The sequence below is a fragment of the Herpailurus yagouaroundi genome, unplaced genomic scaffold (genome assembly GCF_014898765.1).
Source record: "Herpailurus yagouaroundi ecotype Mexico unplaced genomic scaffold, PumYag 67793, whole genome shotgun sequence".
In the NCBI taxonomy this organism is placed as follows: domain Eukaryota; kingdom Metazoa; phylum Chordata; class Mammalia; order Carnivora; family Felidae; genus Herpailurus; species Herpailurus yagouaroundi.
Window position 1 is genome coordinate 23,819,500 of NW_024420586.1, and position 25,809 is coordinate 23,845,308.

At 42.0% G+C, this 25,809-nt stretch overlaps 1 protein-coding gene across 1 annotated transcript in view; it reads left to right on the forward strand.

The window, feature by feature from the left end:
* Positions 1 to 25,809, forward strand: part of JADE3 (jade family PHD finger 3) — a 120,800-nt gene that overhangs the window by 26,102 nt on the left and 68,889 nt on the right. The gene's annotated exons all lie outside the window — the stretch shown is intronic.

The window sequence follows — 25,809 nt, forward strand, 5'->3', positions numbered from 1 at the left end:
TCTGATGTACTCTGGGGCAGGTGAGCAAAGGCTGCCCTGAGGAGGTGGTGTTTGGATTGAAACCTAACGTGAGTAGATGTGTGAAGTAGGTAGGGCAATGACGAACAATATGGTGGGGTAGGGGGGTGAATAGTATGTACAGAACTTTGGAAATAGAAGCATATTCCAGGCACTGAAATGAGGCCAGAGTAGTTAGATCGCAGAGAGCGAAGGGGTAGAGAGGCACAGGTGGGGCTGGCAAAGTAGGTTGCAGGGCAAGGCCACATGGCTTTCGAGAGGTTTGGAAGCCATACAGTTTAAGCAGGGAATCAAAGTGATTAATAGCCTTGGTTCATGTGGGCAACTCATTTCCTAAGATACAGTTTAGTTAACTAACTAGCCAAGATCACCCTCCTGGTTGGGTTTTAAATATAGACACACCACAGTATCTGTCATGTGTCCAGACCTGGCTCCGTCATTGCCTCTCCCAGAAAGCAGTCCTCATTGCCCCTTTTTGCCACTGGGAGAGGGTAGGGATTTCTCCATTCCTGTTCCCATAGTATGTTGATCAGAGAACTCTCATGATTTTGTACCCCCCGCCCCCGTCAAGGTCTGGACAGGATTTGTTGGTACCTGCCCAGGCTAATGATTGGCATCTGTGCAACAAAGTACCCTAGCAGATCTGGCTTTGAAAGGCCTGCTTACAAGGTTGTCCCTTGGTGGGTATCTGGGAACTTGATTTTCAGAAGGGTTCCCATCATTCCCAGAACTCATTGTGGCCCATTGTGCCTGCACTGTTTATACAAACAATGTGATTTCTGCTGAACACCTGCTTTCCTTCTTGGAGTCTGAAATTTGTGTATTTGCCAGTCAGAGGGTGCATATGTGACCAGCCTCCAATCGAAACCCTGGGCACACTGGGTGGCTCAGTCAGTTAAGCATCTGATTTTGGCTTAGGTCATGATCTCACGGTTCGTGGGTTCAAGCCCTGCATCAGGCTCTGTGCTGATAGCTCAGAGCCTGGAGCCTACTTCAGATTCTGTGTCTCCCTCTCTCTCTGCCTCTCTCAAAAATAAATAAACATGAAAAAAAAATTAAAAACCCTGGGTACTGAGGCCCTACTGAGCTTCCTTAGTGGACAGCATTTCACATGTGTTGTCACAACTCGTTGCTAGGGAGATTAAGTGCATCCTTGTGTAACTCCACTGGGAGAGGACTCTTAAAAGCTTGTGCCTGATCTCCCTTGTATTTCATCCAGTGTGCATTTGCCCTTTGCTGATTTTGCTTTGTGTCCTTTCACTGTAGTAAATTATAGCCGAGAGTGTGATTATATACTGGGTTCTGTGAGTCCTCCTAGCGAACCCTGATTTAGCACCCTTGCAAAACCCTTGGGGACCCTGATTTAGCACCCTTGCAAAACCGTTGTTAAATATTTGTTCAACACTTACTTAAAGGAAAGAGTGAGCCTGATGAGGAACCGGGGCAGGGAAAGGGGCTCTCTGGTGGCATCACGGACTCTCCTCTCCTTTTGAGCAGTCAGCTTTGGCCCTAAACTTGTACTCCCCACTCCACTAAATTACAGCCCTACGAGGGCCTACAAGGAAATCTGTGAGCACTGGGGAACAACGGAAGGGTTTTACACTAAGGAGTATCATGATCAGATTTGCATTTTGGAAAGAACAAATGCCCAAGAATCATCAGGAAATTTTGTGAGGAGAGTTTGTTTTACTAGATTAAAATTTACTACAAAGCCACTGTAATAAAAATGGTGTGGTGTAACGGACTAGAAATTTGAGCCAACACCCAGGTGCCCCAAATTCCAGCCCAAGTTCTTTCATCACATCTTTATCGAATTACTTGATGAGCCCTGTAAGAGTGAACCTGTGAGACTCAGTGCCTTCTCGGCTTTACTTCTGAGACAGGTCCACGCAAAAAATAGGGCATCACTGGGGCGCCTGGGTGGCGCAGTCGGTTAAGCGTCCGACTTCAGCCAGGTCGCGATCTCGCGGTCCGGGAGTTCGAGCCCCGCGTCGGGCTCTGGGCTGATGGCTCAGAGCCTGGAGCCTGTTTCCGATTCTGTGTCTCCCTCTCTCTCTCTGCCCCTCCCCCGTTCATGCTCTGTCTCTCTCTGTCCCAAAAATAAATAAAAAACGTTGAAAAAAAAATTTAAAAAAAAAATAGGGCATCACTTATACCATATGCAACAGAACCTTCTGAACCTGCTTTAGGTGGTTGTAATGCTGTCAGCTGTTGAAGAAAGAATATGGGATTCTGAATTCAGAACCTGGGAAAAACAGTAAATAAACTAAGAACTTTTTACCAGTCTCCTGTGAATTACTGATATTTCAAATCACTGCATATGAATAGCTTAGGAGTAATTTTGGCACTTTTGATTTTTTATAGTTTTTCAATGGGTAGAAACGAAGTATTCCTGTTTCCACAATCTGCCACCATTGTTTTGTCTCTTTGCATGTCAGGGATGATGTTTCCTAAGGGACAACTTAATTAGACCATACAATGATCTGCTTGGGGAAATAGAGAAAATCAGTTATTTAAAACACATTGGATGAAAAATCTTATTAAAAAAAAAAAAAGACCTTTGAAAGAGGAAAACATCCTGTACTGAGGGAACAGAGGTGGGATGATGGGGTTTTGCTGTCCCTATTTTGCATTTCTAACAGTAAACTTGAAAGCACAGGATCTTCTGACCGTTGGAGCTGAAATTATGTATTCAGTGTTTCTCACGAAATAACATTAACCATTAAAAAAAAAGATTGCGTTTATACTTGCCTTGGGTAATTCTAAAAATTTCTGTGCAGAAAATTGTAAAAATTTTAATGTGGAAAATTTGCCAGCTCAAGACCCATGCAAGCACACAAAAGCATTACATTGATTACATGTCTGTGTATTGGCTGATTCCTGAAATGGTGTCTCAGAAGGATTAAAATTGAGCCTCTGTTCTGAGCACGTGGTGTTGACTGTAGCCTGGGAGTGTGCCAGTTAGTCACAGCACCTGCGCCTCCTTGCAGGGTCTTATTGCGGCTGCCCAGGCAGATGGAGGGTAATTGCCTCAACACTCCAGCCACACACACAGGGTTAGGAATCCTGCTTCTGAGGCTTCTCCTGCTCTGACCGAAAAGAAACCCAGAGAGTCTAGCCAGCTGGCTGCAACTCTGGGGCAGGAAAAGCAGAAGAAATGAGGATAAAATCAAGCCCCCCCCCATCCCCCACCCCAGCCCATGCTGATAATAATGATCAGATGCCCTTTTGTCTCTTGCATTAAACAACATTCAGGAATCCTGGGTGTGATGGCCTGTTTGTGCAAATGGAACATGGGAAGAGGGTGCTCAGGTCTGACCTAGAAATTTGAGATGTAGCTGGAGAGACCTAATATCCCCACTGGGGACTCACAGGCCAATTACCTTGAGTCTGGTAAGTGGAATACAACTCCTAAAGGAAACTAGGTGTTTTGAACTAAGAAATAATGTATAGACAGGGCTCCGTGTATTTCTTTCTTTATTATAAGTCCTCAAAAGTCCATAAGAATTGAGATTCTCCGGTGTGTGTGAGGGCTTTGAAGGCAAAGGAAGGCATCTTTTCTTACATATTTTTGTTCATGAGCAAAATTCTGGAGTATTAGGTTGAACGAACGATATGACATTGCTGATACTCAAAACATTTTGACCTACAACAATGGCAGTTTCGTGTGGTTCAACCAAATATAAACTAATTTTACCACACGAATGATTTGAAAATATTTTCAGTTTATTCTTGCTTTAGGCTTAATTTCATCAGAGGGGAAAGGATCTCATAAATTCTTAGAGTCTTTATCTTTATAATAACTTGTGACATACCCATTACCTATCAAACTAGTGTTTTTTTTTTTTTAATTTTTTTTTTTCAACGTTTATTTATTTTTGGGACAGAGAGAGAGACAGAGCATGAACGGGGGAGGGGCAGAGAGAGAGGGAGACACAGAATCGGAAACAGGCTCCAGGCTCTGAGCCATCAGCCCAGAGCCCGACGCGGGGCTCGAACTCACGGACCGCGAGATTGTGACCTGGCTGAAGTCGGACGCTTAACCGACTGCGCCACCCAGGCGCCCCGCAAACTAGTGTTTTTTATCAATTGTACTATGGTATAATTGATGCACAAAAACTGCATATATTCAGTGTATACAATTTGATGAGTTCGGATATATGCATATACTTGTGAAACCATCACCACAGTCAAGGTAATAGGCGTATCCATCATCTCCAAAAGTTTCCTTGTTCTTTTTTTTCCCTTGTTCTTTCTGTGTTATAATACTTAACATGAGATCTACCCTCTTAAATTTTTGAGTGTATAGTACAGTATTGTTAATAGACACTATGTTGTACAGCAGGTCTTTAGAACTTATTCATCTTGTATAACTCTATACTCATTGGACAACAATTCCCCATTCCCCCCTCCTCCCAGCCCCTAGCAACCGTCACTCTACTCTCTTGTTTCTATGAGTTTGACTACTGTAGATACCCCATATAAGTGGAATCAGGTAGTATTTGTCCTTCTGTGACTGGCTTATTTCACTTAGCATAATGTCCTCAAGGGTCATCCTTGTCACAAATGGTAGGATTCCCTTCTTTTTAAAGGCCAAATAATATTCCATTGTATGTATATGCCACATTTTCTGTATCCATTCATCTGTCGATAGACATTTGGGTTGTTTCCGTGTCTTGACTCTTGTAGATAATGCTGCATGGGTGGGCAGGTATCTCTTCAAGATCCTGACTTCAGTTCTTTTGCATATATATGGCCAACAGGTATATGAAAAGGTGCTCAATATCACTAATCATCAGGGAAATGCAAATCAAAACCATAATGAGATATCATCTCACATTTGTTAGGACAACAGCTATTATGTTTCTTTTTAAAATATAAGTGTTGGCAAGGAAGTGGAGAAATTAGAACCCTTGTTACACTGTTGGTAGGAATGTAAAATGATGCTGCCACTATGGAAAACAGTATGGAGATTAAAAAAAAAAAAAAAACCTAAAAATAGAACTAGTAAATGATACGGCAATTTCAGTTCTAGGTATATATATCTAGAAGTAATGTTTGTTTTTAACTTGGATATCTTGAGAGAGAATCCCAGAAATCCAGAACTCCAAGGCCTGCCATCTTAAATACAGTAACACGGCGATCGATGGTCTAGGTAGACTAGAGTAGCCTGGAATTTTTAGTTCATTTCTGGCTCAGTACCTGATTGAGTAGGCCTTCTTAGGCAGTCATTAGGCATGACTACAAATCAGTTGCTGTTCCAGTGTTTCCTACTTCATCCTCAAAATACATGTTGAAGGCTAGTTACTTATCCCCTTGCTTAGAATGTCTTTGGAGCTCTCCTTTGTGGAATTACCTTCAGAGCCATTTTATAAGCCATCCAAGGAATTGATTCATTGAATAAATATTTATTTGAGTCACGTACAGTGTTGGGCAATGTATCACGTCTAGAGACAGATGACATGGATATAGAGGGCGGTTCAGGGGAAGAGTGTGAACAGATGTATGGATGCAAGAAGGCACCAGGACATGTGAGTGGGGAGCAGTGAGGGGTTTAGCTTCCCTAGCAAAGAGACTGCACAAGGAAAATAAGACTGGAAAGGTGAGCTGTGGCCACACTGTGGAGGGCCTTCGATACTAGGCCTAGGAGTATGAAATTTGTGCTGTAAGCGGCAGGGAGCCATTGAAGGGTTTTTGTACTTACAGATTTTTAACCTGCCAGCCAATAACTGTAGAATTGGAATTATAAATCAGCCTTGCAGTTTCTTTTCCCAACTTGTTAGTGACTAAAACTGGTTTTACACACCTGAGTTGCATGTTCACTTGAATGGACTTTGAATGACATGTGATTGTGTCCAAAACTGAAATTCATCTTCAAAGGAAAAAATTTGCTTCCATTGACCTTAGTCAAAGGAATATGATATGTCAAAGGAACAGAAAGCAAACTCAAGCAAAAAATGTCCTAAGTATTTTGAGAAATTGCGTTGTTGGAACAAATATTTGCTGCCTCAGAGGGTCTCTTGGAAGTTAACCTGTAATTGGATGTGTGAATTCTGGTGTGTGTGTGTGTGTGTGTGTGTGTGTGTGTGTGTGTGTGTGTGTAGTTACCTGAGTATAATTAATCTTTTGAATTGGTATCTGCCCTGCCTTTACTGGAGAGCACCAAAGGGTAACACTGGGGCCAATAAAGAGGATGGGGATTATAGCTAAAAGGAACAGGCATTCTAATAGCAATGTTAAGTTCTCTTCAGGTAAAGTATTAGGGATGTGGGATGTGTTGTTCTGACATTCTAGTTAACTGGCTAACTGCTGGTTGCATGTGCCACTTCCCTCTGGCCTGAGGGGGCACCTTATGGCTGCCTTGGCATCAGGTAAGATGAAAGACTGCAGATGGAGTGATGTTTATTATTTATATGGCTGCTATTACAGATTTCTTCTCTGGGGTCAGGTGTCTGACCCCTGGGATCGTGGCGTTAGTTTGAGTGCCCTTCTCAGTGGAGCCTGGCAGTAGTTCCTGCTTTGGAGAATCATTCGTTGTCCAAGGTCATTCAGTGTAGTGAGTCTGAAGTGTGTGATGGCATTTCCATTTTACGGTTAGTCATTAAAAACTGCCTTCTAAATTCTATCAGTTAACTATTGCTGTATATCTAGCCACTTCAAAAGTTGGTGGCTCAAAATAGTAATCATTTGGTTCATTATTCTAAGTCGGCTATTAGAGCTGGGTTCAGCCGAGTGGTTCTGCTGTTCTTAGCTGGTCTCCCTTATGCCTGCGTTAACTACAGGTCAGCAGGGAGCTCTGCTTTTGAGGTTGGCTGGTCCGCTGGGGCAGTGGTAGCGGGTAGGAATACTGGGTTTTACATCTCTCCTCCTGCGGCAAGCTAGCCTAGACCTGTTTTCGTGGTAGCTGGGCGGGTTTCTAAAACTGAGTAGAAGTAGCCGTGCCTCCTGTGGCCGAGGCCTAGAGCTGGCACTCCCTCACCTCTGCTGTATTGTGTTGCTGTAAGCAAGTCACAAAGCCAGTCTAGACTCAAGGAGTGGGAAGGAGCTTCAGAGTCACCTTGAAAGGGCATAAATAACGAAAAGGGTGGAGAATTGGAACCATTTTTGCTATTTATGACACAAGTGCAGATTACTCTTCTTAAAAGCTTCAGTTACTTCTGTAACATTTCAAAACTCACGTGTTCCAAAAAAAAATTTTAAAAACTCCTATGTTCTGTATGTTCAGTATGTTCAGAGTTAAAGGCTGATCAGAAACAAATAGAAAAGTATTAAAATTGTTCACAAGTCAGGGCCTTGATGACAGTCCTTTTGTGAAGCTGAATTTTTTTTTTTTTTTTTGAAACTTGGTTGCTCTGATACGTGTGCTTGTCACACTTTAAGTCAGTCATTAATTCTGGATCCTTGCTACTAAATGATATGAAGACCATAAACACAGGTTTAAAACATAGCTGCAGATTTTTTGACACTACTCTCATCAGGAGGCAGGGCCTGTGTCTCCTTCCAGTTAGATCTGGGTTGGCTTGTGACTACTTCAACCAGTAGAATAGAGTATGTGGCTTCTGAGGCTATGTCATAAAAGGCAATGCAGCTTCTGCCTTTGTTCATTAGAATATTCATGCTGGGGGGCGCCTGGGTGGCTCAGTCGGTTAAGCGTCCGACTTCGGCTCAGGTCATGATCTCGCAGTCCGTGAGTTCAGGCCCCGCGTCGGGCTCTGTGCTGACTGCTCAGAGCCTGGGGCCTGTTTCAGATTCTGTGTCTTCCTCTCTCTCTGACCCTCCCCCATTCATGCTCTGTCTCTCTCTGTCTCAAAAATAAATAAACGTTAAAAAAAAATTAAAAAAAAAAAGAATATTCATGCTGGAACCCCTGAGCTCCATGTAAGTAGTCTGACTACCCTCAAGCCACCTCTGCTGGAGAGGCCTTATGTGGGCATATGCTGGAGATGGTGTCTGCTGAGCCCCGTCATCCCTGTCAAAGGTGCCAGATAAGCCTCCAGATGATTCCAGCTGTTTGTCCTCCCAGCTGAGGGTTCCAGACATCTTGGAACAGGAAAAAAAGCCATTCCTGTCATGCCTTATCTGAATTCCTGACCCACAGAATTCCTGAGATGAATTTATGCCATTCTGTTTTGCAGTGGTTTTGTTTTTAATTTTTAAAGCTTATTTATTTATTTATTTATTTTGAGTGGGGTGGAGCAGAGAGAGGGAGAGAGAACCCCGGAAGGCTCCATGCTGCCCAGTGCAGGGCTCAAACTCATGAACCTTGAGATCACTACCTGAGCAGAGATCAAGAGTCAGACACTTAACTGACTGAGCCACCCAGACACCCCTGTTTTGCACTGGTTTGTTACATAGCAGTTGATAAGTGGAAAGCATAAGTGAATGAGTATGACTGTATTCCAGTAAAACTTTTTGGATACTGAAATAAGAATTTAACATAATTTTTACATGTCATGAAATATTACTCTTCTTTCGATTTTTTTCAACCATTTAAAAATATCAATGCCATTCTTAGCTTATGGGATGTACCAAAAACCAGCAGTGAGCTAGATTTGACCTAGGGGCTGTAGTTTGCTGAAATGATCCCTGATCTAAAAGATTATGTAGTACTTGTAAAATTTAAACCTAAGGACTTCTGGTCAAGATGGATCTGATTTCATACTTTAAACTCGTATCTCCATTCTAAACAAAGTGATAATAAATAAAATTAGAAAGACGTATCTGTGATCAAGAAAAGTAAATCTCTGAACCAGAAACACATCAAGCAGTCAATGGAGACTATTAATCATGGGCTTCTAGTTACTGATTTTCTGGACTCTAGATCCAGGAAAAGGTAGAGATGTCTGGGGATTGTATTTCTGTAGATCATGGGGATCAAGACATTCAGTGAACGGAGGAAATGATCCCTGACTGTGAAGTCAAGGATTGCCTATGGACAGAGAAAAAGATGTTACTTCTATTCAGAGTGGCAGGTAAGAGAGCAGGGAGAGACTGAGGGCCAGAGACAAATTTATTATTGGCTTACTGTCTAAATCTGTACTTTTCTCCCTCTTGGTAAGATGGGACTGAGAATCCTGGGAGGAAACACCTCTCAATGGAGAGGGTGAATGAAGAAGGGGGTAAATGAACTTTTCCAAGGTTAGCCTGCAAACTAAAATTTAATGTGAGAACACTTGTCCAAACTAGTAATCAGCAAATAAGAAGCATTTTACTCCCACTCCCAATTAGAATAATTCTAGAGTGACTTTAAAGTTTAAGATTTTCTTTTTTTAAGATTTATTTATTTTTGAGAGACAGAGTGCAAGCAGGGAAGGGGCAGAGAGAGGGGGGGGACAGAAGATCCCAAGAGGGCTCTGTGCTGACAGCAGCAAGCCCAATGCGGGGCTCAAACTCACGAACCACGATACCATGACCTGAGCCAAAGTAGGACCCTCAACCGATTGAGCCACCCAGGCGCCCCTAAAATGTAGGATTTTCAAAGAGATAAAGGAAGAATAACATCCATTACAAATTTTTCAAAAAAAACCTAGCCCATGCCTGGTAGGAACTCCTATTCTAGTTGGAGATTTTTTAAATATATATATCAGTGGTCCCAAAACAGTTTAAGTTAGTGATGGTGCTATACACAGGCCATTCCTAGGGCATATTGCTGTTGGGATTGTCAAGGTGTGGATGAGTCAGACAAGGGAGGCTTTCTAGAAGAGGCGACATGTTTTCTAAGCCTTATAAGGATGAGTTTATATGTTTCTAAGTGAGGAAGTGAGAAGAGAACCTTCCAGGCAGAAGGGATGGTATGATTATATAAAGTATATGGGTGAGAAGCAGCATGGGGATGGGAACTACAGAGATTCAGTGTTGCTAGAACATAAAACCAGGGCAGTGTGGTGGTGAAGGATAAAGCTGTAGAAGTAGATGCAGCTTGATTGTGGAGGACCTTGTTGGCCTTCATGAGGACCTTAATAAAGATCTCAACATTAAAAAGTGGGGGGACACCTGGGTGGCTCAGTTGGTTAAGCTTCCAACTTTGGCTCAGGTCATGATCTCATAGCTCGTGAGATCGAGCCCCACGTGGGGCTCTGTGCTGACAGCTCAGAGCCTGCAGCCTGCTTCGGATTCTGTCTCCCTCTGTCTCTGCCCCTCCCCCACTTGCACGTGCACGCACATGTGTGTGTCTGTATGTGTGTGTGTGTGTGTGTGTGTGTGTGTGTGTGTCTGTCTGTCTGTCAAAAATACATAAACATTTTTTAAAAAAGATCTAAGAGCAGGGGCGCCTGGGTGGCTCAGTTGGTTGGGCATCCGACTCTTGATTTTGGCTCAGGTCGTGATCTCACAGATTCGTGGGTTTGAGCCCCACATGGGAGTCCGTGCTGACTAGTGCATAGCCTGTTTGGGATTTTGTCTCTCTCCCTCTGTCTCTGTTCTCTCTCAAAATAAATAATTTTAAAAAAAAAATATCTGAGAGCAAAGGGAAGCCATTGAAGTCTCTCAGCAGTGAAGGGACATAGTCTAATTTATGTTTCAGATAATATTTGGCAGTTGGGTGTAAGGTGAAATCAGTAAGTTAGGAAGCTCCTATGATAGTCTTGGTTTTAGGAGGCAGTTAGGTCCCAAACTAGGAAAATGAAGGTTAAAAGGGGAATATTGATTTAGAAGATTATTTCAGAGTGTAACTTGGCAAGATTTGATGACTGATCCAAGGTGAGAGAAAGGAAAGAATTAGGAGACTTTTCTAGATTTTGTGACCACATAAAGGAGGGTACCAATGGAGACCTTAGTGTTGATCATTTTCCAGGTTGATATGTATGGTTGACAGGGGGTTTTGGACTTGTTCTTTTTTTTTCTTCTCCCTCTTCCCCTCCCTCTTTTTTGCTTTGTTTCCTTCCTTGGTGCCATAAGCATGTGTGTAGTGTAGGGCACTTTGGGAAAGCATCATCACTTATAAGACAGTTAGAGGAAGAAAAGGATATTAGGGAGCAACATAGGGAATCTGGAAAAAACCCTTTGGAAACCAAGGCAGTTGTTTCAAGAGGGATGGTGGGAAGGAGGGAGGGGGAGTGATCAGTATGTCAAATTCAGCATACAGGTACTTAGAGATAAGGGTGGAGAAATATGCTCAAACTGGTGACTTTTTCAAGAATGGTGGTGTGGTCGAAGCCTGTTGAGGAGTGACTGAAAGCAGGGAGGGGAAGAGAGAACATAGACTACATTTTGAGGAGTTTGCAAGATAAGAGAAAGAAAGGAATTGGATGTTAAGTAGAGAAAAATGATGTAGGGTCAAGAGAGAGTTTGGGGTTAAAGGTAGGGAGAGATTTGAACCTGTTAACAGGTATAAATCCTAGTATAAAGGCAGAATTAAATTAGGAATTTAAAAGGCAGATTTTTTCTGTTCATAGAAAGTTATTTCTTCATTTAGAGCTGTCTAAAAATTGGAATGATTGCCTTGAGATAGTGAGCTCCCTCACTGCGTGGTCAAGTAGAGGTTAGGTCTTTTCTGGTGAGCTGTGTAGAAAGATAGATTGGTGACTGACATTGGGTATTTTAGCCTCTGTTCAGTTCTCAACAGTTTTTCCAAAGTTCTTTTAAACATTATCAACTTATGAGTTATTCCGTGGACTTGTCTTGCCTGGCAGCTCTCCGTAGATTCATCAAATCAATGGGCCAAGTCAATTTATGTGCCTTTGATCTTGAAGGATGAAATTAAACTGCAGATTTTCAGATAAGAAAATATTGAGTCTTAGTGTCCAGGAAAGTTTCATCGTCATGACAATCAACCACAGCCTGGGCTCACAGATGTTTTTGAGAAGGGTAGTCACTTTCCACACAACAGCAACAATGAGTTTTATTTTAAATTTTTGAGAGTTTATTTTTTTATCTGTCCATCGCTTTATAAAAAGTTACTTGGAATGATCGAAATAGCACTGAGATGATAGGAGAAATGGATAGAGAAGAAAAACCTGTTTCCTTTTCCCTGTGATTCATATTCCTATATGAGTGCTTTTAGTTTACACAGAAGTTTAATTTCCTAGGGCCAAGAGGAGATAATTAGTTTCCAGCTATGCTCTCTAATCCTTATCTTAGATTGTTTAGTGATCTCTTTGGTTAGCATTTAAAACAGTTCAGGGGTAACCTTTTGCAGTTTTGTCTCAAATGACTACTTACCTGTATCCAAATCTGGCTTCCTGGGGCACTGAAGCATGAATGACATAAATGACTGAACACAACTAATTCTCAGAAAGCCACATTTTAGTCAGTACTTTCCAGCTTTCTCACTCATCATTTCTTTTACAGAACTAACAAGTGGTATAACTAATTAATGAGAGTTTTATTCCTTCTCAAGTTATATATACATTTTAAATTCCCTCTGTTAACCTTTTGAAAATGTCAGTAAGTAGTAAAATAACTAAAACCCAGACAGGGAAACTAGAAAATGCAGGAAAAACAGCTCCTATCCACAAAGAAATACCAGGAGCACCAGGTGTGGTGAATATTGATCTTTTAATGAAAAATAGTTACATTCTTGTTAACCAACTGATTTTCCTTGTTACCAACTGGCCCGCAGATAGGTAGTCAGCCTCCCAGTTACACTCAGACCTGTAAATTTTACCTATTTTCTTATCCCATTTCTTTCCTTCTTCTAGGAGAATGCAGTAAGTGAAAGTCTCACAAGTCCTTCTTAATTTAATACTCTCCAGATATGGTAGGAACATAAGATGCCCTTTTATCATGTATTTCCTTTTTTTAATCATTAACTTTTTATTTGGAGATAATTTTTTGAAACGAGAGATTTTGAGATAATGCCTAAATTTAATGCGAGGAGTTACAAAAACAGTAGAGTGAGCGAACTTGCTGTTCCAGACAAGATGGAGTGGACACATTTCACTGTATCCCATGTTAAATGTAATGATACAGGTCGTTTACAAGTAAATGGATGCAAAAAGATATACTGTGCAAGCACCAATCAAAAGAAAGCTGGAGGGGCGCCTGGGTGGCGCAGTCGGTTAAGCGTCCGACTTCAGCCAGGTCACGATCTCGCGGTCCGTGAGTTTGAGCCCCGTGTCAGGCCCTGGGCTGATGGCTCAGAGCCTGGAGCCTGTTTCCGATTCTGTGTCTCCCTCTCTCCCTGCCCCTCCCCCGTTCATGCTCTGTCTCTCTCTGTCCCAAAAATAAAAATAAACGTTGAAAAAAAAAAATTTAAAAGAAAGCTGGAGTGGCTACATTACTAATTTCAGACAGATTAGACATCAGAGCAAAGAAAATTACCAAGGACAAGAAGGATGCTACATAAAGATTCAAAGAGTCAGTCCATCCAGAAGACACAGCAATCTTAGATGGACTTTTTAAATTTTTATTTTGTGGGGGAGAGAGAGAATGAGAATCTCAAGCAAGCACACCTAGCGTGGAGCCCGATGCAGGGCGCTATCCCATGACCCTGGAATCATGACCTGAGCTGAAATCAAGAGATGCTCAACCTAGTAAGCCACCACCCCCCCCCCTTCAATTTGTATCCACCAAATAACAGAGCTTCAAAGTACATAAGGCAAAACTGAACTAAATTGAGAAAAAGACAAAGCCATAATTAGAGTTGGGAGTTTCAGTGCCCCTTTCAGTAACTGATAGAACCATTAGACAGAAAATCAGCAAGGATATAGAAGAAATAACACCAGCAACCAACCAGATCTAATTGACATAGAATTATATCAGTTCTATACAGGGTATATTCATTGACCATAATGCAGTCAAACTAGAAATCAAAAACAGGAAGACTACAGAAAAGTTTCCAAACAGTTGGAAGCTAAATAACACACTTCTCATTAATCCAAGGGTAAAAGAGGAAGTCTAAAAGAAAAGAAAAAAATACATTGACCTGAATGAAAATGAAAATGAAAATACAGCATATCAAAACGTGTAGGATGTAGCTAAATAAGCGCTGAGTGGGAAATTTATGGCACTAAATGCTTATATGAGGGATAGGTGAAAGATCTCAAATCAATAACCAGAGCTTCAACCTAAAGAAAATAGAACAAAAGAAGAGCAAAGTAAACTCAGAGCAAGCTGGAGGAAGGAAATAATAAAGGAAAGAAAAGTTAATGTAGTTGAAAACAAAAACAACAGAGAAAAACAGTGAATCCAAAAGCTGGTTCTTTGAGAGATTCTGACTTAATTGGCAATGGGTGCAGTTTGGGCACTGGGAATTTTACAAGGTCCCCAGATGATTCCAGTGGGTAATGGGGATGGAGAACCTCTGCTGAGAGGCTAGATACATTTTCTTGGGGCTTAACCTGTGTTGGCATCTGGGGCGCAGTCCCTTTCATTCCTCCCGAGGAAAATTTGTAGCTCCGTATTTCATTTTCCTTCACTTTTTGTTGCCCTCAAAGTCAGTACTGACTCTTTCCCTTGTGTCTCAGTTTGCATGTCTGACTGCTCCTTTGCCATAGGCATTGCTCAAACCAGAGGTGAGAGTTTAACCTCACTCCCCCCTCCACTTCACCCCCAACCAACTTGATTGATTTTGGGATTAACACCGAAACCCCTCTCTGGTTGGTTGGTCACACGTCATTGGTTACCAGTTTTCGGCTGTGATCATCCAAGCCATTGTGACAACGTGTCTAGTGCACCTGGTTCTGTGACCCTGGCCCTGAGGGAGCCAGAGGACTTGGTTTCTCAGTTCTGGTGGCCACTGCAATGTCTGCCCTCTTTAGTAGCACAGTATGAACTGTTGGTGTGCAGTGGATTTGAACTTGCTCAGTAAGTTTGGGATTGTTTCTGTTTCTTTGACTTTATATGTGAGGCTGATATGCCTTTTATTGTTACTAAAACCAAGGTTTTAATATAACCAGGGTTATTTTTTTCCTCCTAATTCTGATGATCACTTTAAATTGGATATGGGGCGCCTGGGTGGCGCAGTCGGTTAAGCGTCCGACTTCAGCCAGGTCACGATCTCGCGGTCCGTGAGTTCGAGCCCCGCGTCGGGCTCTGGGCTGATGGCTCAGAGCCTGGAGCCTGTTTCCGATTCTGTGTCTTCCTCTCTCTCTGCCCCTCCCCTGTTCATGCTCTGTCTCTCTCTGTCCCAAAAAGAAATAAACGTTGAAAAAAAAAATTTAAATTGGATAGATATTATAAATGTGTTAGGGGTACATGTGAACAAAAATTTCAATGTGGAAGCAACTCACAGCAGCAGATAAGACATATTGGAAACCGCTATTTTTAAAAATTGTTTGAGTTTCTATCTGGAGAAAGAATTATGTATTTCATAGTAAAGCTATTCTTACCGATTTACTTTTTTCTTTCTTTTTTTTTTTTTTAATTTTTTTTTCAACGTTTATTTATTTTTGGGACAGAGAGAGACAGAGCATGAATGGGGGAGGAGCAGAGAGAGAGGGAGACACAGAATCGGAAACAGGCTCCAGGCTCGGAGCCATCAACCCAGAGCCTGATGCGGGGCTCGAACTCACAGACCGCGAGATCGTGACCTGGCTGAAGTCGGACGCTTAACCGACTGCGCCACCCAGGCGCCCCCGATTTACTTTTTTCTTAAGAGGTCTTATTTGCAAATGGTATTTTATCTCAAAAGGGTTCATGTTTTGTACATATATCTCTTTTTACTCTTAAAATGCCAAACCTACTTATTTGGGTAGTTGACATTGTTGAATATATGTACATAAATTACAAAGAACATGTAGTGCTAATTTTTAAAAACTTGCTGGAACTGGGGCTTTTTTCCCTTAAAAGGCATCAAACAGATTTTAATTTAGAAAGACCTAGGACCATTAAAATCTGTCAAGATAATATCACAGAATAGACCACCCAGGCTGAAACCTTCCAGTGAGGTCTGTATCAGCCAAACAGTGTGCTGAGAGGTTAGGAAGAAGGGGGTGCTGTTAAGAGAGGGATAATTCAGTTGTAAGCTTCCAATTTTCAATATTCTTTTCTTTCATTAAAATAAAGGTTTCTTGGGGCGCCTGGGTGGCTCAGTCGGTTGAGCATCCGACTTCGGCTCAGGTCACGATCTCGCGGTCCGTGAGTTCGAGCCCCGCGTCGGGCTCTGGGCTGATGGCTCAGAGCCTGGAGCCTGCTTCCGATTCTGTGTCTCCCTCTCTCTCTGCCCCTCCCCGTTCATGCTCTGTCTCTCTCTGTCTCAAAAATAAATAAATGTTAAAAAAAAATTTTATAAAAAAAAAAAAAGAATAAAATAAAGGTTTCTTGTAGTTTAGACTAGAGGTTGGCGAGCTGTGGCCTGTGAGCAAAATCTCGCCTGCCACCTGTTTCTGTATGGCCTGTGAGCTCAGAATGGTTTTTACATTTTTAAGTGGTTGAAAAATGAAGAATAATATTTCATGATGTGAAAATTATATGAAATTCAAATTTCAGTATTATAAAGTTTTATTGGAACAGAGCCATGTTCATTTGTTTATGTGCTGTCTGTGACTGCTTTCATGCTACAATAGCAGATTTAAGTAGTTGCAGCAGAGACCATATGGTCCATAAACTCTAAAATATTTGCTAGCTGGTCCTTTCCAGAAAAAGTTTACTGAACCCTGATTTAAACTCACTTCCCAGCCTGGCCTTTCCATGCAAGATGGTTTCTACTCAGGAGGCTTGAAATTCCCAAATAATTTGTCAACAAGTCTGTATATTAAAGAGGGCAAGGGGCGCCTGGGTGGGTCAGGTTAAGCATCTGACTCTTGGTTTCGGCTCAGGTCATGGTCTCATGGTTCACGAGACTGAGCCCTGCATCGGGTGCTGTGCTGACCGTGTAGAGCCTGCTTGAATTCTGTCTCTCCCTCTCTCTCTATCCCTCCCCCCCCCAAAAATAAATAAATAAACACTTAAAAAAAGTGAAGAGGGTAAGCCTGCTTCCTGGTAATAGAGATAACTGTGGCTGACAATGGAAATACTTCTCTGAGTGGCAGGAACCTACCTAGGTAAATTCATATTTTCTTCCTCTTTTTTCTCTAATGCATTTTGGAGACTTTGGAAAAGAGTTGATTGACCTCCAGCCTCCTCATCTGGTCACAGGGAATTCATGAGGCACACGATGTGTCTTGATTTTTTTTTTTAATTATTATTTTTTTTAATTTAAAAAAAAAATTTTTTTTTTCAACGTTTATTTATTTTTGCGACAGAGAGAGACAGAGCATGAACGGGGGAGGGGCAGAGAGAGAGGGAGACACAGAATCCGAAACAGGCTCCAGGCTCTGAGCCATCAGCCCAGAGCCCGATGCGGGGCTCGAACTCACGGACCGCGAGATCGTGACCTGGCTGAAGTCGGACGCTTAACCGACTGCACCACCCAGGCGCCCCTGTGTCTTGATTTTTAAGAAACAAGCTTTAAAATGACAAATGACTGAGATGAAGACGGTCTTTAAGAAAGTACAGAAAAGTTCATCTGCTCCAACTTTTGGTATCTCTTTTTTAAAGACAAAGATTTGTTGGGGATGAGGAGAAGCAGTAAAATATGTAGGCTATGTTCTTTTTTCTTCTGATTATATTTTGTTTACTCAGTCTCTAGATAGATATGGCTTTAGTCACTGGACCAGTGAAATGTGGCAGAGGAGAAAGATATGCGAGGTGAACAGACTTGAAGGGAAGTTTTGTTTCCACAACACTGAAGCAGCAGTGGATTGAATCGTTTCGTAGAGAGGGGTGAATTCTGAATTAAACCATAGGCAGTAGACTCAAATGGCCTCAGCCTGGAGGTTAGTATTGTTTACCCTAAAGCAGAGCTAATCAGCTCAAGAAACACATTAATAACATTCCTAATTTCTGCTTAAGGAACAGTTTAGGAGGTTCTTTGCCCACATGGGCAGGACTTGACCCTAAAGGATGCAAGAAGTGTTCTGCTCTGGTCTGACCAGTGACCTAACTCAGACGTCTGTCTCTGTTAATGGCTCTAAAGGATATTTTCCTGAAAGCCTAAGGGAGCTGGACTTTCAGATGTTTCTTTACTTAAGGATTACTTCCAAATACCATCATGGATTTATCCTCCTTGATTTTATCTCAGTCCTTCTTGAACCTGTTTACATTTTCATTCTGTTCCACTTCTTGAACTGGTGAGTTCTCGAAGTTCCCTAAGCATTGCTCAAAGTCCTGCTTTCTTTTTGATAAAAATTGCCTTTAGGTTTCAAAGAGTGCCCCTTTGTTACTTTTATTCTGTGATAGGGTGAATGAACTCAAGCCAGTCGTTTCTAAACCCTTCTTGAGTCTTAATCTATTTTTGCTTCATCCTTTTAGAGCAAGATTTCTCAACTTTGGCAGTATTGACAGTTTGGGCCAGATACATCTGTGCATTATAAGAGACTATCCCGTGGGTTGTTGGATGGTTAGCAACCTCCCTGGCCTCTAGCCCCATAGATGCCGGTAATACCTCCCCCCCTTCTGACTCATGACAACCAAAAATGTCTCCAGATATTGCAAAGTTTTGTGCTTTTTGGACTACCTTTATAATATGAAGACTTCTCTTGGGGCACCTGTGTGGCTCAGATGGTTAAGCACCTGGGTCTTGATTTCAGCTCAGGTCATGATCTCATGATTTGTGAGATTGAGCCTCCTGTCCGGCTCTGTGCTGACAGCACAGAGCCTGCTTGAGTTTCTCTCTTTCCCTCTCTCTCCCTCTCTCTCTCTCTCCCTCCCTCTCTCTCTCTCTCTCTCTCTCTCTCTCTCCCTCCCTCTCTCTCTCTCTTTGTCTCTGTCTCTCTCTCTTTTTCAAAATAAATAAACTTTTAAAAATATGGAGGCTTCTCTATCCAATTGATTGTATTATGCTTTTCTGGATTTTTCCCAGCTCTGGTTAATGTCCATTTTGAATGACAGCGACAGCTATTTTTATAAGCTCAGTGTTTCAGGTCAGCTGTATCATTTGTGGGCGGCATGAGAGACAGATACCTTGAAATCTTAGAAGTTTTTTTTTTTTTTTCAAATAATAAATGTACTGTAAAAATGTGGGCAATGGAAAAAATTGGAAAGACTGTTTTTACCACCCCAAATCCAACTTTAATTTTACTAATGTAACTAATGTTAGTAAATTGGTTTATGGCCTTCATCTATTTTCCATATATTTTATTTCATAGATGTAATCTCTCCATAAAAACCAATATTTATACTTAACTTATTTATACTTAAAACAACGTTTTAACCTAAATGTTTCCCTTTATACCATGTTTAAGTGATTGAATGAAATATGATAACATGCTTTAATTATTCCTCTATCGTTTGATAGCTAGGTTTCATTTATTTTTATTATAGGGTTTTTTTAATTTTTATTTATTTTTAAGAGACAGAACATGACCTGTGCCAAAGTTGGATGCTTAACTGACTGAGCTACCCAGTGCCCCTATTGTAGAATTTTAATGGACATCTTTGTCTATAATCATTTTCTGTGTTTTGGATTATTTTTCAAAGATGAATGTTAGAAGTAGAATTCCTGGGTCAAAGGGTGTGAATATGTTTAAAGCAGAACCTCAGATTATTTTTAAACTCCTACATGGCCCCACAGAGGGTAGTGAAAAGGAGCCCCTTGCACTGACCATGCATTTCAAAAGTCTGTCTCCTGGGCATATAGAAGGAAAGGGCTGTGTTTAAGCTAATCACTTTTCCTTGCCTGCCTGCTCTTCTATGAGAATATTAATGGGGAGTCAAGTAGCCACCAAACCACAGACTTAGATTCCAGTTCCAAATAATCCCAGTTGGGTTGACTTCCAGACAGTGCTCCTTTAAAAGGGAGTTTCACCCAAGGAAGGTATTTACTTTATACATTTATATTTTGCCTGGCTTGCAGTCACTGTTAAAATAAATCAGCATGCTGTTAATCATTTTGGTTGAGATTGTAGTAGGAATAAGATCTGAAAACTGCCGTCAAATTACCGCTCCCAAGGGTGCAAAGTGAGGCCTGGTGCACATTTCATTTCTGCCAAAACAAAGGAATACTCATTGTGGGAGGTAAGGAAGAAAAGAATGCCTTTATAAAGTCTCTACCCTGCAAAGAGGGCTAGTAAATAAACAGCTGAATAATATATCCAAAAATAAGACATTGAGGCACATCATGAAGTTACTCAAGATTGCACTGTACTTACTTATAGTTTTGCTTAACAAAAAATTTTATTTTGAAGTGCTTTTAGGGGCGCCTGGGTGGCTCAGGCGGTTAAGCATCCGACCTTGGCTTAGGTCATGATCTCATGGTTTGTGGGTTCGAGCCCCGCACTGGGCTCTGTGCTGACAGCTCAGAGCCTGGAGCCTGCTTCGGATTCTGTGTCTCCCTGTCTCTCTGCCGCTCGCTCGCACTCTCTCTCTCTCTCTCCCCCCCCCCCCCAAATAATTAAACAAACAAATATTAAGGTACTTTGCAAAGTATACCACTTTAATGAAGATTTACAAGTTGTCTTGAGTGTGGGTGCCTAGAAGCAGAACCTGGGACAGTATTTGAATGTACATGATTTATTGAGGGGGAGTGCTCTCAGGAGAAACTGATAAAGGAGTGAGGCCGAGAGGGTAGGGAAGAAGGAGCTAAAGTAAGGATATGGTCCTAGCAAAGTCTAGCCTTACCATGTTTTGGTTAGAGGGGGGAAGATACAGAACAATTATTGACTGCTTGGCGCCCTGGGGAGGGAGACTGGGAGAGGATAATCTCCCTGACGAGACTCCTGCACTTGGGAGGGGGACGGCTGTGAACCATCAGCAGCCAGTAGGCAGTAGCTGGGAGATGGATATGTTAGCTAGGTAAAGGGGATCTGGGTGGGGCACCAGAGCATCTACTACTCTTTTGAATGTTTATTTTGTACAGGACACTGTGCTAAGACTTGGGAGTAAGAGATGAATGTGACATAGTCCCAGGTTTTTCTTTTTTTGAGAGAGAGCGAGCAAGCGAGCTAGCATGAGTGAGGGAGAGGGCCGGGGCCGGGGGGGAGAGAATCTCAAGCAAGCCTCCACACTCAGCACGGAGCCCGACATGGGGCTCGATCCCAAGACCCTGGGATGATCATAACCTGAGCCAAAATCAAGAGTCAGATGCTTCACCGACTGAGCCACCCAGGCGCCCCAACATAGTCCCAGCTTTTAAGATGGTTGTGGTCTAGTGGCAGGACTGACCGTGTAAAGAATATTTACAGTGTAAGTAAGGTGCTTTTTACACTGATAAAAGCATGCACGGAGACTGGAATAGAAAACAAAGGAATGCATAATTGTGGGAGAGGGATATCTGGAGAGCCTCGTTGAAGGGATCCAACAAATGGGTAGGACCAGGTTGGGAGACCTGGTCAGGGTTAACAGAGAAGGAATTGTAGACAGAAGGAAGAGCTCCGTGCAAAGCTGGCAAGTATGAAATAAGAAGTGTTCATGGAATCACGTTGGGCCTAGAATGTCCTGGGGGTAAGGGAGCAGCAGCTGAGGAGGCCTGATAGATTGGATCCGGAGTATTGACTGTGGGCCTCGAAGGTCACGCTGAGGAGGCTGGGCTGAGAAGGGGCAGCCTTCCTGCTGTCATCCACCCAGCCTGCCTAAGGTCTCAGGGTCAACTGGGGAGTGCCCAGGCCCAATATACCTGCCAGCATTGCCCTCTGGTGGCCATGTGGCTCCAAGCATGTCCCTTAAACATTTCTGAGCCCCAACTTCCTCATCTGTAAAATGGCTGGTTGATGGTAATATTTATAGGACTGTTGTGATTAGAAATAATAAGTAAAGACAGATCTAAAGACTTACTATCATTGTGCTGCATTTACTGTTCTTTGTAATTTTCCTACAGTGATTAAAAACAGTGCTGTCTCAGAAATGGATAGACCGATCAATGTATACTATAACAGCCCAAACCAAAAAATTTTGCTTGCTTTATTTTTTTTTCTAAAAATCATTAACAGTTCACTTTCTTATTTCCCAGGACTGGTATTATTGGTGTTAGATAATCTGTTTCCTAGACTCTGTATTGATAATTTAGAATTTTTTTTTTGTTTTTCATCTTTCATAAAGAGTGAATGTTACCGTAATAGTTTTCTAAAACAAAATTTGGGGGACAAAACATAAGAGACACTTAAATATAGAGAACAGACTGAGGGTTTCTGGATGGGTTCTGGGTGGGTAGATGGGCTAAATGGATAAGGGGCATTAAGGAAGACACTTGTTGGGATGAGCACTGGGTGTTATACATAGGGGATGAATCATTCCTGATTCCTGGAATCTACTCCTGAAATCATGATTGTATGCTAACTAACTTGGATGTAAATTTAAAAATCAAATAAAATAAGCAAAAAAAATTTTAAAAACCCACAAAATTTTGTAGATTCTTAAAAGTTTTCACCTCCCTCAGTCATGAACAGTTTGATAACAAACTCAAAGAATAGGATATTACAGAAAATGGAAATTATTCTGTTGTACACCTGACACTAATGTAACACTGTATGTTAACTGAAATTAAAAACATAAATACATACATAAAAACATTAATTCATTCATTACTTAATGAAAAGGAAATGGAGATACTGTTTTAGCCAAAGTTTCTAAGACCAGAATTTCAGATAAGAGGAATATCTTTCTTACAAGAAGTCGTGGGTCTCCTAAAACTCAGGGAAGTGAGGAGAGAGGGTACGGTCCATGCTCAGTTGGCTTTCTTCACTGAGAGTTTATGGAGAATAAAACTATTTCTTCTATGGTATATGCTACCTTCGATTCCAGTATGAGTTATCCACCTAGAGGTAATGTTTAATAGACATAGAATATTTCTATTGCTAACTCTTCTTGACTCTGCCTAAAAATTCTCATTCGTAAAATGTTACAATAATTTTTAAAGGGTTTTTTTTAATTTTTTTTTTTTTTGAGAGAGAATGAGACCACACAAGAGGGGAAAGGGCAGAGAGGGAGGGAGACACAGAATGTAAAGCAGGCTTCAGGCTCTGAGCTGTCAGCATGGAGCCGGATGCAGGGCTCAAACTTGTGAACCGCGAGATCATGACCTCAGCTGAAGCTGGATGCTTCGGTGCTGATCCACAATCCACCCAGGCGCCCCGATAATTTTTAAAGGTTTTAAAAGCTTTTTTGAGGTATAATTGACATACTATAACATCTTGCATTTTAAGTATACAATTCAGTGAGTTTTAGTATATTTACAGGGTTTTGCAATCATCACTACTGTCCAATTTTAGAACACTTCTGTCACCCCCCCCCCCAAAAAAATTTGTGCCCATTTGTAGTCAGCCTGCATTCTCACTCTCAACCCTAGGCAACCACTGCTCTGGACATTTGGTATAAATGGAATCACATAAGTGATCTTGTGTTTATGACCTCTTTCGCCAAGCATACTGTTTTGCTAGGTTTTTTTTTTTTTTTTACATGTTTTATGTAGCATGTATCTACACCTTGTTCCTTTAAAAAAATTTTTAATGTTTTTATTCGTTTTTGAGAGAGAATGGAGGGAGAGTCAGAGCACGAGCAGGGGAGGGGCAGAGAGAGAGAGGAAGACACAGAATCCGAAGCAGGCGCCAGGCTCTGAGCTGTCAGTACAGAGCCCAAGGCGGGCCTCGAACTCACACGCCGTGAGATCACAACCTGAGCTAAAGTCGGGTGCTTAACCAATTGAGTCACCCAGGTGCCCCTTATATGGCTACTTTGAAGTCTTTACTTGTTAAATCTGATATCTGATGGCTGTCACAGACAGTTTCTGTTGCCTGCTTTTTTTTCTGGTTTATAGGTCATAGGTTTCCTGTTTCTTTTCATGTCCCGTAATTTTTTGTTGGCAACTGGACAGTTTAGATAACATAATGTAGCAACACTGGGTATTGGCACCCCCCACCCAAGGCTTTTTATTGTTATTTGCTTGTTTACTTCTTTAAGGATAGGCTAGATTATTTTACTGAAGTCTATTTACTCCCCACCTTTGCCCTGCAGTGTAGGTCTTGATGTTGTTCCTTAGAGGTGCAGCCTTTGGTATGCCCCAGTTACCTGGGGACGATACTGGTTTTGACAGGGCTCTTGTTGACAGTCTTTTTCCTCACCATACCAGGCTGTTAAGTTGAAGTACTTACTGTCTGATTGTTCTGTTGTTTTTAATAATACCCTGGGACATAAATTGCTACGCAAACTGATCCAATCAAGTTAGGGCTCCTTTGAAGGGATAGTTCCTGAGATAAGTATTGAGATTTTTTTCTGACCCCAGGACTGTTCCTCCCAGCTGAAGTCAGCTCCACTGGGGAGAGATTTGGAGCCCTCTCTTCTGTGGTCTGCCTCTCTCCCTGGGAAAAATCTCTGAGCCATAGCTCTAGGATAGAGGGTGGGGAAGATGATGTACTTCCCTCTGAGTGGCAGCCTCAGGTCTCCTAGGTTTGCCTCTCCTGACGTAGAATCCCCACTCGATGAGCTGGAGTCAGGGCAGTTGGAACCTCTGTATTCTCAGTGGCACCACACCCAAGGCATAGCCTCCATCCCACGAGTGGGGGAAGAAGAAAGGCCCAACCATTCAGCTACTCTTGTGTAGAACTTAACCTCAGCAACAGGTAGCCGGGGCAGGGTGAAAAATGCTGACATCCTGCTCCTCCCAGGAAGAAAGCCTTCCAAGTGGGAGCTGGAGGAAAGGGAGCTCTGTGTTCTTGGCCGTACCAGTCTGGTATGAGATCTGTGCTGAGAAAGGGGGTGAAGGAAAGTGGTTCTAGGTCCATATACCACAAATTCTTTCTTTACTTACTGAGTTTTAGTTGATTTTCTTTAATAAGGGCTGCTTTATTTGCTGTATGCCCTTTGAGCCATTTCCAGGGATTTTAAATGAATAGTTTTTTGCTTCTTTTTTAAGTAATTTTCACCAGTTTCACTGTGGAGTGGGTTGGTGAAGCTCTTCACACTGCATGGGCTTCCTCCTAAGAATCATATGTGGCCTCCCCAGTCTTTGGTACCTTCTGTATTGGAAAAATGTGATAGAAATGCCAGAAACGGAACTCTTTTAGCTTTTTAACATGCACTTTTGTGTCTGTTACTCTTGATTGCTCACGGTGGCCTTGTACTTGGGTTTCTATCTCCTTGGTAGATGAGTGGCTCGAAAGCAGTAGTCAAGACCTTTATTCCTTGTGGAATCATGATTGCCCCTAATAGCATCTTGTATACTGTGGCACATAAAAGAACGTCAGTTACTGGTTGTATCACTGTCTTTTCTTTTCATTTTTTTTTTTTTTTGATACTTCTTTTGTAACTTTCGGTGCCTTCCTTTTTTCTTATACTCTAGTGCTGGTATGTTCCCAGAAAAGTGGTGCCTCTTTTTTATCGGCCATTGGCCACACACACACAAGGAAGGGCACTGAAGGTTTAGTCAAAACCATTCTGCATTTGTCACAGTATAGGAGCTTTTTAACAACATTCCTTGTGATGTATAGATAGATATAATTTTAAATTAGGCTAGTTGTTTGGGGGACTGAGACAGGGAGAAAAGAGGGAAAAGGGGCAGACAGAAGAGCAGTGTAGTTGTGCTCTTAAAGGTGGGACATGCCTCACTTGTTGACCTTGGCCCTTGACAGCTCTGCCTTGCAAATGCTTTTTCCTTTCTTGCTCCTCCCGGACTGGGGTTCCCTGGCTGGTGATGGCCCCATGGCTATCCCCGCTTTTGGGTCGACAGTGATGTGGTCACATCTGAGGCTCCAGCCGATTCTAGACCATTAATCCATTGCTGCATGGGCTTCCTCCTAAGAACTATGTGTGGCCTCCCCAGTCTTTAGTACCTTCTGTATTGGAAAACGTGATAGTAATCTTCTCCCATCACTGTAGGTCATTTGAGGATATTCTTGACAGAAATCATTTGATTTGTGTGATTTGCCTGCTACTGCTTCTTGA